Source organism: Brassica oleracea, chromosome C6 (genome assembly GCF_000695525.1).
Source record: "Brassica oleracea var. oleracea cultivar TO1000 chromosome C6, BOL, whole genome shotgun sequence".
NCBI classification, from domain to species: Eukaryota; Viridiplantae; Streptophyta; class Magnoliopsida; order Brassicales; family Brassicaceae; genus Brassica; species Brassica oleracea.
The window spans coordinates 9,097,921-9,113,376 of record NC_027753.1 but is presented as its reverse complement, the minus strand read 5'-3'; the positions used below and the strand labels follow the sequence as shown (position 1 = coordinate 9,113,376).

At 35.1% G+C, this 15,456-nt stretch overlaps 2 long non-coding RNA genes across 4 annotated transcripts; one reads left to right on the top strand and one right to left on the bottom strand.

Annotated features, from left to right (window-relative positions):
- Positions 1 to 2,965: 2,965 nt before the first annotated feature.
- Positions 2,966 to 4,306, top strand: LOC106296665. The gene is made up of 2 exons (XR_001261269.1): positions 2,966 to 3,963; positions 4,107 to 4,306. It is a non-coding gene; the product is annotated as an uncharacterized LOC106296665 (long non-coding RNA).
- A 5,663-nt stretch (positions 4,307 to 9,969) lies between these two features.
- On the bottom strand, positions 9,970 to 11,222 carry LOC106299480. 3 transcript variants are annotated; one of them, XR_001261788.1, is made up of 3 exons: positions 11,131 to 11,222; positions 10,790 to 10,876; positions 9,970 to 10,670 (listed from the first exon to the last, which is right to left on the bottom strand). It is a non-coding gene; the product is annotated as an uncharacterized LOC106299480 (long non-coding RNA). The 3 variants fall into 3 exon arrangements; XR_001261787.1 differs by lacking the exon at positions 11,131 to 11,222 and adding an exon at positions 11,044 to 11,103; XR_001261789.1 differs by lacking the exon at positions 11,131 to 11,222 and adding an exon at positions 10,969 to 11,057.
- Positions 11,223 to 15,456: the final 4,234 nt, after the last annotated feature.

Here is a 15,456-nt window from a genome sequence, read left to right as displayed (position 1 = left end):
TAAAATTTGTTCTTTGTGGAAAGGGAGCACCTGTTCAAGTTTCTCAACATCCCAACCAGTGCTTCCAGGGAGGAATAGGTCAGAGACTTTGAGATGTTGGAGGTGTTCCGGAGCCGGCCCAAACGGTCTTACTTGTTCACAATGTGAGAGCCATGGCTCTGACCATATCTCTATGCTTTCCCCCGATCCTACCATCCATCCCAGTTGGTTCTTGAGAAGGTCTCTTCCCATGAGTACGCCTCTCCAGCCATGTGAGGAGGAGGAAGGTGCTTGACACTTTAGGAAGGTTTCAGATTGGCAGTATTTCCCCAAAAGGCACCGAGCCAGGAGACACGTAGGGTTCTTCAGGATCCGCCAGCCAATCTTTGCTAAGAGGGCGTCATTGAAAGTGGTAACATCCTTAAATCCGAGCCCCCCTTTGCTTTTTGGCTTTGCCATTTTGTCCCACGCTACCCATGAAATCTTTTTCTTTCCAGGTTCCGAGTCCCACCATAATCTTGTGAGTGTTGATTGGATGTTAGCGCAGACAGATTGCGGGAGTTTAAAGCAAGACATGGAGTGGGAGGACATTGGAGCTAGGACACTCTTTGTCATAACCATTTTACCCGCCGTTGAGAGAAATTTAGAAGACCAGCTGACTGCTCTTTGATGGATCCTGTCCACCACAGAGGCAAACAAATCCTTCTTCTTACGACCAAAGTGCTCAGGAAGCCCTAGGTATTTTCCCACACCTCCCTCCTTTTCAATTCCCAGCACGTCTTTCATCAGTGCACGAATACTTGGGTTTGTTCTTTTGGAGAAGAAAATTGATGACTTCTGCTTATTGATAAGTTGTCCTGAGACTGATTCATATGTTGCGAGGAGAGTCTTTAAGGCTTCCGCATTCTTTTTATTTGCCTTGCAGAAAAACATTGTGTCATCGACAAATAGAAGATGATTGAGGCTGGGGCAGTTTGATGCAATAGAGATTCCTTTCATGCGACCAGTGGATTGAGCCTCAGCGCATAGACCCGTCAGGACTTCAGAGCAAAGGATGAACAGGTATGGCGAGAGCGGGTCACCCTGCCTTATTCCTCTCCCTGGTTTCACATAGCCTCTTGTAGCTCCATTGATAATGAAAGTATAGGTCACCGTACTTATACATTGTATAATCCAGTTGATAACCATAGGATGAAAGTTCAATTTACTCAGCACCATTTGTATGAAGTCCCACTCTAGCCTGTCGTAGGCTTTACTCATATCAGTCTTTATAGCCATAGAGAATTGCTTCTCTGCTTTAGAGTTCTTTAAGTAGTGGAGAACCTCTTGAGTGATAAGAACGTTGTCTGATATTGCTCGTTTTGGAACGAATGCAGATTGCGTTTCCGAGATGAGTTTTTGGAGTATTGGTTGGAGACGCCTTGAGAGGAGCTTGGATATAGTTTTGTAGTAGACATTGCACAAAGCAATGGGCCTGTAATCCGCTGTGGTCTTAGCTCCAGTTCCCTTCGGGATTAGTCTCACATGGGTTTCGTTTATGGTTCTCGGCATGTTACCGGACTTAAAGAAATCCTGAACCTCCTGGATTATATCTCTCCCCACCACTTCCCAATTTGACTGAAAGAAGCAGGCCGAGAAGCCGTCTGGCCCTGGGGCTTTCTCTGGGTGGATAGAGAATAACGCCTCTTTGATTTCCTCTGCTGAAGGTATTGCCTTGAGCTTTTCATTCTGCTCGTTGGTAACACAAGGTTTAATTGCCTTTGATATCACTTCCTCCATATATTTTAGGCTGTAGACATTTGGCGTAAACAAGTTGCAGAAGTATCTTTCGATAGTAGCAGCTATTTCTTCTTCTTTGAAAACGATCACCCCCTCTTCATTCTCTATCATAGCAAACTTGTTAATGGCTTTTCTCTTTTTTGTAGAAGCATGGAAAAATCCGGTGTTCTTGTCTCCAAGATGCAGCCAAATTTGTCTACTTCGTTGTTTCCAGTAATTCTCCTCTGTTATGTAAGCTTTGAGTAGGTCTTTCTTCAAAGACTCCAAGAGCTCGAGGTCTGGGTGCAAGGAAATAGTTTGTTCCTCAATTCGCTGTTTTAGTTGATCCAGGTGGGCTCTATTTTCCTCTCTCTGCTGTTTTGCCCATTTGATTATAGCAGCTCTGCATTTGTCTATCTTCTGTTTGACTTTGAGACTGCTATTATGGGCCCAAGCTTCTTCTACAATTTTCCTAACTTCCAGGTTCTTGTTTAGACTGCGATCATATCTGAAGATGCCCTTCTTTTTCATCCGCAGGGGTTCGAAGTAAGTGATGACGGGTCTATGATCAGAGCTTTCAAAGCGTAGATATTCGCAACGACCTGAGGGGTAAGTCTCTGCCCATGCACTGTTGGCTAGGGATCTGTCCAATCTGCACTTTACTTCATGTGTCCCTCGTTTTCCCTTCCATGATAGACATTCCCCACTATGTTGTAGGTCGTAGAGATCACCTTCTGATAGGAATTCTCGAAAATCAGTGAAGGAAGCTTCAGTTCTTTCAGGTCCCCCCTCCTTCTCGTGGTTGCCTGTAATATCATTGAAGTCTCCCGTTACAAGCCATGCTGAGTCTCTAATAAGAGCCAAGGAGGTGAGGAAATCCCATGTCTGTTTTCTTCTTCTTTTATCAGTATTACCATACACAAAGGTCACGTAAGAAGAGCTTCCTTCATATATGATTTTTGTATCAAAATAGCTATTACAAGAGGAGACAATTTTTAGATCAAGCCAGTCTTTCCATAGTAAAGCGAGACCTCCTCCTGCAACTCCATGTGGTGGTATAGTCTTCAGGTTAGTGAAGCCCAAATTTTCAAGTTTTTTTGAGACCACACGGTGGGGATTTTTTGTTTTCGAGAGAAAGATGATGTCTGGGTCATATTGTTTACAGATCTCTCGCAGTCTCTGAACTGTCCAAGGGTTCCCCATCCCTTGGCAGTTCCAATAAAGGACATGCATTTTTGTCGTGGCAGAGGCTAAGGCATGTGGTGCAGTGGTTCTGTAGCTTCTCGTAGACGAGATTTACCTCTAGCTCTCGACCATCATCGAACTCTAGAGTCGACTTCCTGATAAGGGGTTGGAGACCGTTGATGAAAACTCTCATTCTAGTCATGGTGTTTGTAATCTCAGAGAGATCGTAAGTTCCTATATCATACGCAATGCGCTCCAGTATTTCTGTGGACCAGAGATGCAAGGGAACGCCTTGAACTTGAATCCAGAAAGGAATCTGGTTGGGGAAAGCTGGGGACAATGTCGGTTCCCAGCGTTGTATTATAACCATCCAGTGGACGAAGTGGTATGGTTGGTGATCGAGGACTTTTAGTAGATCTCTTTCTGAAGCGAATTGGAACTGGAAGCAACCTTGGCCTAGGTCTGCACCTATAGGTCTGCACCTATAGGGCGAGATTCACATTTCCAATGGTCAGAAAGGAAAGGGATGAGAGACCAGATGCGCTGCACTTTAGGGTTTGTCATCCTCCCCACCAGTGTGAGAGCATGTTTCTTGATGAGTTCAGAGCTATCAAAATTTGGGACTTTGACTCGTGCCGTACGTGGAGGGGAAGAGGGCTCAGCAGGGGCTTTCCCTTTCTCCGCATAAGACATTCTTCTTTGCATTGTGGCAGGCAGAAGAAGCTAAAGATTTCTTCAGAGGGTAGCAGATACACTGTTCTTCTTGATGGAAACAAGAGAGGTTGAGTGTAGCGAAAAACTTGAGATTCTGTCAAACAGCTGGAATCTGGATCTTGGCGACTTAACTGTTGTGAGCTGGCTGAGGAAGCTTATTTGTTGATCTGAGGGCCATCGCCGGAGATCAGAGGGGAAGAAACGGTCCCGCCGACCCTATAAAACTCTAAATTAGTTTTTTCATACAATGGGGTTTGCTTCTTTTTTTGCTTGTGCAGCTATCCATATGGTCACGAGGAGCTTGCTATCTGCCAAGACATAGATCAGGTAAATACTTAACACTAATATAGATTATAAGTATGTTATGTATGAAAATGAATCGCATTGTCATTGACTGTTTAGGTTTGTCTAAGTAAACTAACTTGCTGAATCTGAAAGATATATACCTGAGTCTAATTATATTCTTTCAGGCCTGTCACTGACTTCAACGAGATTGTACACCACTTTACTGAGTGTATGTATGTCCACATGTACAACACCAAGCCACATGTATTAGCCTATCCTTCACCATTATTTCAAGCATTGTTCCACAGCCTAAAACTTGTTATATACTAACCTCAATTACTTTTTGTCATTTTTATTTCAATATTTTATGTATGTTTTTCTTTAATATTATGATATCCAATCTTTCAAACTTAAAAAAGAAAATATTTAAGAACCTCGATGAGGTTCTCCTATTGGACGCTCAAAAAATTAAATAGACTAAGAAAGATTCTAAACTTATCAAATCACAAAATTAAAGATTAATTTATTCATTAGAACCTAAAGGGGTCTCTAACCAATGGAGGTGGTCTAAGAGGGGGAACTTAAGAGGGTCAAAAACGAGATTTAATGCATGGAGAAAAGCAAAAGGCAAAGCAAGTTTTAGATAGTGTCATTATTCTGTGCTATTGAGACGCGTGAAAAATATGAAAGCAAGAATCGAGAGACCCAAAAGAAATTACTCTAAAATTTTCTAGAGTATGCACGTTTATTAAGAATTTAATAAATGTTTATAATTTAATTTATTTTTTATTTTATTATATATTTTCCAATAGCTTTCCACCAATGAAATTTAATCAATTCAAATATTCTTAATTAATGTTCCTCAAAAATATAAAAAAGTACCTTAACAATATAGAAAATCTATCTTTGTGGAACAAGAAAAAAATCTAAAACATCTTACTTTCGGGAACGGATGTAGTATAAGTATTATTTAAAGTTTCTTCTTTCTGAGATCAGCACAAACTAAAATGAGATTAAAGAAAAAAGAGGTGGAAACCGACATGTAGGGAATCAGATGCTGCTTTTTTTCTGAACAAGACTCTTCTTCTCTTTCTTTCTTCCTCTAGAGTATGCACGCTTATTAAAAATTTAATAAATGTTTATAATTTAATTTATTTTTTATTTTACTATACGCTTTCCAATAGTTTTCCACCAATGAAATTTAATCAATTCAAATATTCTCAATTAATGTTCCTCAAAAGTATAAAAAAGTACCTTAACAATATAGAAAATCTATCTTTGTAGAACAAAAAAAAATCTAAAACATCTTACTTTCGGGAACGGAGGTAGTATAAGTATTATTTAAAGTTTCTTCTTTCTGAGATCAGCACAAACTAAAATGAGATTAAAGAAAAAAGAGGTGGAAACCGACATGTAGGGAATCAGATGCTGTTTTTTTTCTGAACAAGACTCTTCTTCTCTTTCTTTCTTCCTCTCCTTTTGAAGAATTGTGATTGATGTTGATGGTTTAGAAAATGAATCGTCGTATTCTCATAAATAAACATATTTATAAGGGTTAGCTAGATTTAAATCTGCACTTCAAAAACGCAGAGTTTTTTATCATAAACAAATTTTTATATGAATTAATATTTTGAAACTGGTGTACATTATTATGTTACAAACTCATATTATATCGAAGAATAGATTGTTTTCTAAAAAATATTTTATTTATGAATTAGTTTATTTAAGATTTAGTGTGTACACTCTTATGTAACTCTCTCTTAAACCTCTGCTTTTTACCCGGATCCAATAAACCAAACCAAAACGACTGAAAGATACATGTTTGGGTCCGGGTCTAAGGAAAAATATCTATTGGGTAGTTTTGTAGACCCATGTCTTTATCTGAGTTTAGGTAGAAATTTTTTTTTGCTTTTAGGTATTTTGGATATTTCGGATATGTTTTCAGTATTTCGGATATGTTTTCGGTAATCATATATTTTTCAAGTTTTGGGTTCATGATTTCGGTTATAGTTTCGGATACAATTTCAAAATTCTAAAAATATATTTTGAGTATTTTCATAATTTTAAAATGGCTATTAAATAAAAATTATTATAAACAATTTGACATTATATATATGTTGATTATTTTCATAATTTTAAAACATATTAAATAAAAATATTATTATAAACAATTTGACATTATATATATTGTTTTAACAGATGGTTAGCAAAGTTTTTTATTAAATTTGATTTTTTAAAATATTTGTAATTATATAATGTAAGATGTCATGGTATAATATGTTGCATAATATATGCGAATTCATTTTATTAATTAATGTATAAATATTGTAGGTCTATAATTGAGGATAAGATATGGTGTATAACGTTATTGCATAATAACTATATTACTAGTTCTCAACCCGCGCAACCGCGCAGATTTTTGTTTTTATTTATTTTTATATAAAAATTTTTTTTTCAATTCTAAATTAGTATATATTATAATATATGTGTCTATCAATTTTTAAAACATAATAAGTTTACGGTATATTTTTTTCATTGAATAGATTGTTTTAAACTTTCACATGTATTTGTATCTTCTTCTATATATATATTTTCGGATTATTATTTCATTATTAAAATCATAACTATATATAAAAAGATTAGTAAAATATTGTTTTATTGTCATATTCAAATCAAAGGATATTGTAACATTTCACAAATTTAGAAAGTTTTTTAAAAAATAAACTTTTCGCTTCATAAATTTATATTATCTAGTAAATAATTAAACATTTAGTTTTTGTTTAATTTTTAAAATAAACTATATAGTTTAAAATTTGTTTTCATTGGTTTAAGATAGTAAAGATTAATCATTGTTTGATAATTGATTTTTGTTATTTAAAAAATAAATCTTTATAATTTTAAAATTTAACATCGACAAATATTTAAATATTTAACATATGAAGATATAGTATTACAACATTAAATTATATATATTTAATTTATACTATCTATAAATCCAATGGAACATCTATTGTTTAAATCCAATTATTGATAGTGCAATAAAAATTTCTGGTAGGCCCAAAATTTAAATGATAAGATTAGAGATTAAATGTAACATGACTTTCTAGAAATAAGTCTATTATGTCCATTTTTAAAAAAAATCACACATGAATCAAGGTTATTACTTCTGTTTTAATATATAAGATTAGGTGATAAAATATTTATAGAGCAAAAGCGTATCACATGAAATAGGGAAATACTAATAATAAATATTTTATGGTTAGAATAATTAATGATATGACCAAACATAATAAATACTATATAGTATGATACGTTTTATGATATAATGATGTGATGAATAAGCACCTTTTTGGTTTATAGTCACGTAGTTAGTTGTTAAAAGGTAAATGAATTAGGTAACAATACTACTGTCGGGCTGCACATTAGTCAAAACAGATGCTGCTTGGAATGAATCTTTGCTTGTTGCAGGGCTAGGCTGGACACTTGAAGGACAAAACAGGGTATCTTCCCACTACTCTCCTGCTCACCATGTGAGCTCACCGCTCGTTGCTGAAGGTTTAGCAATTCGGGAAGCAATTTCAAAGTGCAGGGATCAGGGTCTGGCAAAAATCAGAGTCGAATCAGACTCGGCGGTGTTGATCAAAGCCATTCAAACGAGCTCGTCTCTCGCTGGCCTCTGCGGCATACTCTGACATCAAGGCGATTGTCTCCTCCTTTGAGTTCATTTCGTTTAGATGGATATCTAGAGACAAAAATGTTGTTACAAACTCTTTAGCAAAACAGATATTGTCCGTTGAATTTGGCTTAGTTGCCTCACCAAACTTTGGTTGATCTATTCAATGCAAGTTGTGTTCAAAAAAAAATTAGGTAACAATACTATTGTATAGTTAGAGAAATTTAAAGTAAGACCAAAAATAATAAATAGTTAAGAAGTAGGTGCAATAACCTTGTTTAAATAGATTTTCAAGAATGATTATTTTTAATAGTATAGATAAGTCAATTTGAGACGACAAAAAAAAAAAAGATAAGTCAATTTGTAATATATTTTTAGATATTTTGTAAGAAATACACGTCAAGATGCATATGTGATGTACTAGGGTAGGCCCGCCCTACGGGCGGGATATTCTTTACTTGTGATCTTGGTTTTTTATTTTTTGTATGATTTGGTAGTTTGTGTTTTAGGTTTGCATTTGCAAAAGATGTATATAATAGTGTTATTGTCTATTAGGACATATTAAGTGACGAAAGATATTATATTCATTTTAGTTAATGTTTGATGTTTGCTTATTTTTGTCACTTGGTTTTGTTTTTTTATTTGTTGTCAAATATATTTTATGACATTATTCTATTTTATTTATTTTTTTATGTTTTTTTTATAATGAAAACACATTTTATATCATCTTCGCATATGTCTAACTATTTTTTTATTATTATTCTTGTTAGAGATTATAAAGTTGTATTAGCATGATACGATTTTCATGATTGAAATTGTATACATTTATTAAATGCTTGCTCAATTTTTTTTATATATAGTAAGTATTATTTGATTTTTTATTGTTGTGGTTAGGTTTAATACTCAAAACATTGATTATTTTATATTTTGTTTATATTGTTTCATTTGTTATACCGAGTAATATATTATTTTATTTTTAAAAATTTACTATAAATTTATTATGGAACAGGAAAAACATAAGAAACTTCTCCATTTCCTTATAGTAAAAACACTTAGTGCACCTTTTCTTGAGGTCATTGAGCTCGCAGGCTCTTAGTGGCATTTTAAGAATCATGTTTATACCATAGGATCTCCTCTTTATGATTGGAACCTCATGCAACGACTGCTTAACTTGCCTCCACAGCTTGTCAACAACGTATGTGTGGTTTCACCATTTATGAACGTCTATAAGATTCATCCCTTAAGCATGGTCACCTGCGAGTAACCTAAGTTCTGCGTACAGGTACCTTTCTTATAGTGTTTTGTTGCAGATATTTTGAGGTGCCTCGTTCCTTTGGGACGTAAAGCAAATATAAGAAAAGATAATATTGGATATAACAATATTAATAACAAAAACATATTATTAGTTTCTAAAGATAATGTTTTAAAAATCAAATAGTTTTTTAAATATTTTTAAGCTTATGTAAGGAAAATTGTATTTAAAGTTCTGAAAAATAGAAAAAAGTTTCTAAAAAATAGGAAAAACAAATTAATAGCTAAATAATTTTAATAATAGATACTGGAGAATGAGGGGATATGGAAATTATTTTTAAAATTATCGGCTCAAATAGATGTTTAGCAAATTTAGAGAGGTTAATTAACTAATAAATGTATAACATTCTACCAAATATATTTAAAAGTAACTGCAAAGAAACTTTAGTTTCCAAAATGCCACTGATCGCATTTATCCTTGATATTGTTTAGATGGCATATCCTCGGTGGTTGTAAATGTTTTTAGATAACAAAGGTTTTCAGCTTGTATCCTATGTAAAGACTTTTCAATGTGTTGTCAATATTGATCTCCCATTTGTGATCTGATCAATCTCTCTTTTGGTTTAACAACTTATTATTTATTATTTTGACTGACGATATACGTACTCTTTTGAGTGGTTTTGGTTTGACAGGAACAGTTGAACATGACGGTGCTATGCTATCCAAACTGGAGAGAGGTTGAGACTAAGGAAGTGGAAGGAATTCCACCGTATGGCATGGAGCTTAGGAAATGAGAGTATTGGTCTATTTAAATCCTCTTTGCTGGTCTGTCAAAAGTTTTGACAAATGTTTAAACTTGTTTTTTTTTTGCTTGAATTTGTCTCTTCATTATTGCATTGTGGTCTGAAAAAACTATCAGATATTGCATTAGAAAACTTCTCAAGTTTTGTGTTTTGTACTTTCTCGTCGCATGACATTCTTGCATTGTGATCATAAGTTGCATGTATAAACCAATCTCCATATGTTGAAAATGCATTTTTCTTCAGAATACATGCAAACGATTGTAAACTCAAGACAAATCATACACTTTGTTATACATATAAATATGTCAAATAGCAAGAAAATTATGGATCAGTATGATTTTCAAATAGCACATCATTCATTTATGAGGTTAGTTTCAGGAACTGTTGGCCTTGAGGCTTTGGAAGAGATACGGAAGAGGTGTGCTGGTGAGGCTTGCCTCGTTTTTTGCGTTATGCCTTGGATCTGTGCAGCAGCTCTTTTCTGTGCAGTGTTCCTTACCGGCTTAAAACCAATCTTCTGCAGCTCCTTCTCCATGTCAAATAAGTCGCTTGGGAGAGGCTATGTCACAGAATAGATGCTTGAACTTGTCATCAATATCACTGATATTTCTTTGAAGTAAAGATAAGCTACATGCGAAACACCACAAGAAGCTCAACTAATACTTTATGAACAGGAAAAAACGATACACACATTAATATGATAGCAATATAGCATTGAGACCATGTCTCGTTAGCATTATAAGACAACACCACCCACTAAGATTGTTTTTTTTTATGGATGAGAGTAACTGGTCGTTATATATTTAAAATATCAATCTTTCCTTTCTTCTTCACTTGTTATATCCCACACATTCCAACATCACAATTAAACCAATCAAAAGTTCAATCTTGGATTTATTGGAAAGAAGCTTGGAAGCTTTTCCTATCAAGCTGCAGATTTTCTAGCGTCTCTGAATCTCTCATCACCTCTTTATGTGCATCTTGATTATTGTTTGTCCGATCCTTGGGGTGCAGAACCTGGTCTTCTCATTAATCAAAGAACAAACTATTAAGCAAAGTCTGACTCAGATAGCCAACATGAAACAAAGTGGAGATCTTTTTTTTTGTGTGTGTATAAAATGGTGTTTGGAGATATGTGTACCCTCGTAGGCTATTAGACTCAAGGTCTTGATGAAGACTCAGTTTCTGATCCTCTCCTTCAATTTCCATTCATGGTCTCTGTTTTGCTCTGTAAAACAAAAATATGTTAATCACTGAACCTGAGCAGAGCAGAGCATGGACAAACAATTAAAAGTTTATACTAAAAAACATGATCCACACATATGCAAAGAACTCGGGAAATAGTTTCTCAAATCTCTTAAAAACTTTTAATCTCTGACTAAGCCACTTGAGAACCTGCCTTGAGTTCGCCATTCTACTGAGAAAAAACTTCAACTGTTGTTTGGATTTGCGAAGATGATGTTTATGGTATGTAAGCTTTACCTTTTTATAGTTGGAGACGCACAGCCTTGAAGTTAGAAAGATACAATGAATGAGAAATCACGGTTACAGCGTGGGTCGAATTTAAGAATCTCGTTAATGGCTGTGAATAAATTGATCCTGTAACGGTTCCAGAGAGAAAAAAACGAAGACGAAACGACACGAAGAAAGCTCAATCCAGGGAATCGTCTCACAAATATATTGTTGAATACACCATTGTCGCTTTGGCTAGCAACAGAACGAAGAACACGATGAACCCTAGTTCCAATGGCCGCCATACGGAAAGAAGAAGGTGAAAGATCGGCTGCGCCATAAGGGACTCTGGTTCTGTCTCGACATCGTATGGTAGAGACGAAAGCTAAGCACAAAACCCTATTAGCAAAATGACGTTGAGAACCGCGTTTACAGCTGGATGAAGTAATTGCTGGGCTTGCCAACTGTAACGAATGTAAGGCCCAGTCAAAATAAAAACACACGGTTTAATGGAACGCTGCGGATCTGACGTGTCAGCGCGAGGGAGACCCTATTTCCGACGTGGAGCCCTCAGAAGAGATACAATGCTTTCTTTATATATAAAGATTATGATACTTGTGGAAAATAAATGTCAATTATAGAAATTAACGTTCGTTCCTAACTTTCTTTTTGAGTAATTCATTTATTTTACAACTTGAGTTATCTGTTTATATATAAAGTTGTACTCAAAATAATATAGTTTGAGGTATTTTAACATATGGGTGAGATGCAAAGTCGGTCCATTAACTAAAGCATGAAAAAGACATACAATATCACGGATCTAAAAGAATCTCAAATCTTAGACCATCTCCATTGGTTAGAACCCATGAGTTCTAAAAATTAATTTAATAGTTAATTGTGTACTTTATAAAGTTTAGAACTTCTGTTAATGTAATTAGTTTTGTAAAGGTCCAATGGGAAAACTCCTATGAGGTTCTTAAAACTTTTTTTTAGAAATTAAATTATTAAATTTAAATATTACAAAACTTATAAATTATTCGATTTCATAACATTTAAACAAATATGACAAAAAAACATATGAAAAATACAAATACAAATTTATAATTAGACATTTTAAACAAACATGAAAGAAATGCATATCCCCTACATGCGAAGATGCCAATGTTTTATTTTCTTTTGGATCGAGGCCGAGGGTCGAGGCAAAATATGTTTGACCGTGAGTTGGTAAAACTGAAGTGAGGGGGGAGAGAGAGAGAGATGAGTCAAAGGTTGTGTGGGAGTAATGATGTAAAAGAGGCAAACAACGTCTTTAATCCATATGCTAAAGAAGCCTCCCATCTCAAAAGCCAAAGGCGATTGGGATGCCTCCGCTTTAGTTTTTATTTTATTTTGTAATAAATTTCAATTTATAAAAATTATAATTATAACTAGTAGGAGTGGGCACGACTCAAATATAGTGTATATATGAATATAACGGATCACATCAGATATTTGTTTCTAAAAATAATGAAATTTGTCATTTATTTCATTTTTATGGATATTGAATATTAATATTTTTTTACATTCTATATTTACAAATATTTGGATTTTTTTGTTCGAATTGAATTGGAAAAAATCAAATAAAAAATTTACTGATATTTTGTCCAGTTTAGAACATCCACAATGGTGAGATACTCATTTTGAGTATCTAATGAGTATAATATTAATAGTATTAGTTTCATTTAAATTAAAAAATTAATTTTAGAAAAAAGTAAAGGCTAGCCAATTGTAAGATGACAAGTAAGATAAGAGTCTCTAAAAAAAATTTTGTAGGTTGTAACTAGTTATCAATTTAATTTAAGGAATATCATCAATGAATGAAATTTAAAAAATGGAACATAGATGAATGGAATAAAGAAAGTTATGGAATAAAAAATTGAGTTTCATCCACTCATTCCACTTATTCATGAGTTTTTTTAATCATGAATGTTTTATAACTACATTCCATTTTTTCCGGATATTCCACAAGGAACACTACAAGAAAACACAGTTTTAGCAAGGAAATTTAACGAGGAAAACTATTCCTCGTGAAATTACGATGACTTAACGATGAAATTGCGAGGAAATAAAGTTTCCTCGTAATGGCCTTGTAAAATACCGAGTAAAGCTTTTCCTCGTAGAATCGTCGTAAGTTGACGTGGTTTTTCCGAGAAAAATGTGTTTCGTCGCAAATTCGTCGTAATTTTAGCATGATTTTTACGAGGAAATAACTTACGAGGAAAGAACGAGAAATCCACCAACTTAACACGTTTTTTTTGCCACCAACCTAATTTTTCGTCGTAAATTCCTAGCAAAATTCAACTACCAGATTCGAAAATTTTCTATATATATGGAGGTTTGAACATAATTTTAAGCACACCAACAAGAAAAAAAACGTGAAAAAAATGTCGGGCTTGGGAAATATTTTCGAGTTGCGGAGGTGGATGTATATGCATAGAGATGCTAACGGGAGAGTGACGAAAGAATATCTTGCTGGGTTGGAGCGTTTTATGCATCTAGCAGATTCTACACCGCTCGCCCAAGAAAGCGGTAAAATATTCTGTCCTTGTAGGAAATGTAACAATTCAAAGTTGGCAAATCGTGAAAATGTTTGGAAGCATTTAGTAAATAGAGGTTTCACGCCAAATTATTATATCTGGTTTCAACATGGAGAAGATTATAGTTATGATCAGAATGAAGCTAGTAGTAGTAATAGCAACTTTCAAGAAGAACCGGTTGATCATCAATTGCATAATGCACATAGTTACCATCAGGAGGATCAGCCGATGGTAGATTATGATAGGGTTCATGATATGGTAACTGATGCATTCGTAGCTCATGATGATGAAGATGAAGAACCTAACATAGATTCAAAAAAGTTTTATGAAATGTTAGATGCGGCAAATCAACCACTTTACAGTGGTTGTAGAGAAGGTCTCTCTAAATTGTCATTGGCTGCTAGAATGATGAATATTAAAACTGATCACAATCTACCTGAAAGTTGCATGAACGAATGGGCAGATTTATTTAAAGAGTATTTGCCGGAAGACAATGAGTCTGCTGATTCTTATTATGAGATTCAGAAACTGGTTTATAGTCTTGGGTTGCCTTCGGAGATGATAGATGTTTGCATCGACAACTGCATGATCTACTGGGGAGATGATGAGAAGTTGGAAGAATGTCGATTCTGCAAGAAACCACGATTCAAGCCGCAAGGAAGGGGACGTAATAGGGTACCGTACCAAAGGATGTGGTACCTACCAATTACAGATAGATTGAAAAGATTGTACCAATCGGAGCAGACTGCTGGAAAGATGAGGTGGCATGCCGAGCATACTCAGACGGATGGTGAGATGACTCATCCATCAGATGCAAGAGCCTGGAAAAATTTTAACAAAGTACATCCGAATTTCGCTAGCAATAGCCGGAATGTGTACCTCGGATTATGCACAGATGGATTTAGTCCATTTGGAATGTCAGGGAGACAATATTCATTGTGGCCTGTCTTTCTTACGCCATACAACCTGCCACCGGAGATGTGCATGCAACGGGAGTTTTTATTCTTGACCATATTAATACCCGGTCCGAAGCATCCAAAAAGGTCACTTGATGTTTTCCTACAACCACTGATAAAAGAGTTGAAAGATTTGTGGTCAACAGGGGTGAGGACGTATGACTGCTCAACGAAGAAGAATTTTACGATGCGAGCTATGCTTTTGTGGACCATAAGTGACTTTCCTGCCTATGGGATGTTGTCTGGATGGACTACACATGGGAGATTAGCTTGTCCATATTGTAATGGAACGACAGATGCATTTCAACTGAAGAATGGTAGAAAGACAAGTTGGTTCGATTGTCACCGTCGATTTCTTCCAGTTGGCCATCCGTACCGAAGAAACAAGAATTTGTTTAGGCACAAAAAGGTTGTGAGAGACACTCCTCCTCCATATCTAACTGGAGAACAAATTGAAGCGCAAATCGACTACTACGGAGCTAACGAAACAGTTCGCTGGGGTGGTAATTGGCATGTCCCTCGTAATATGCCTGATTCTTACGGTGTTCATCACAACTGGCACAAGAAGAGTATATTTTGGGAGTTACCATATTGGAAGGATCTCCTTCTGCGCCACAACCTTGATGTGATGCATATAGAGAAGAATTTCTTTGAGAACATCATGAATACAATATTGAATGTCCCAGGGAAGACAAAAGACAACATAAAATCGAGGTTGGACTTGCCGGATATTTGCTCAAGAAGCGAGTTACATATTAAAAGCAATGGGCAAGTTCCCGTTCCGATATTCAAATTGTCTTCAGAAAAAAATCGGTGTTGTTCAA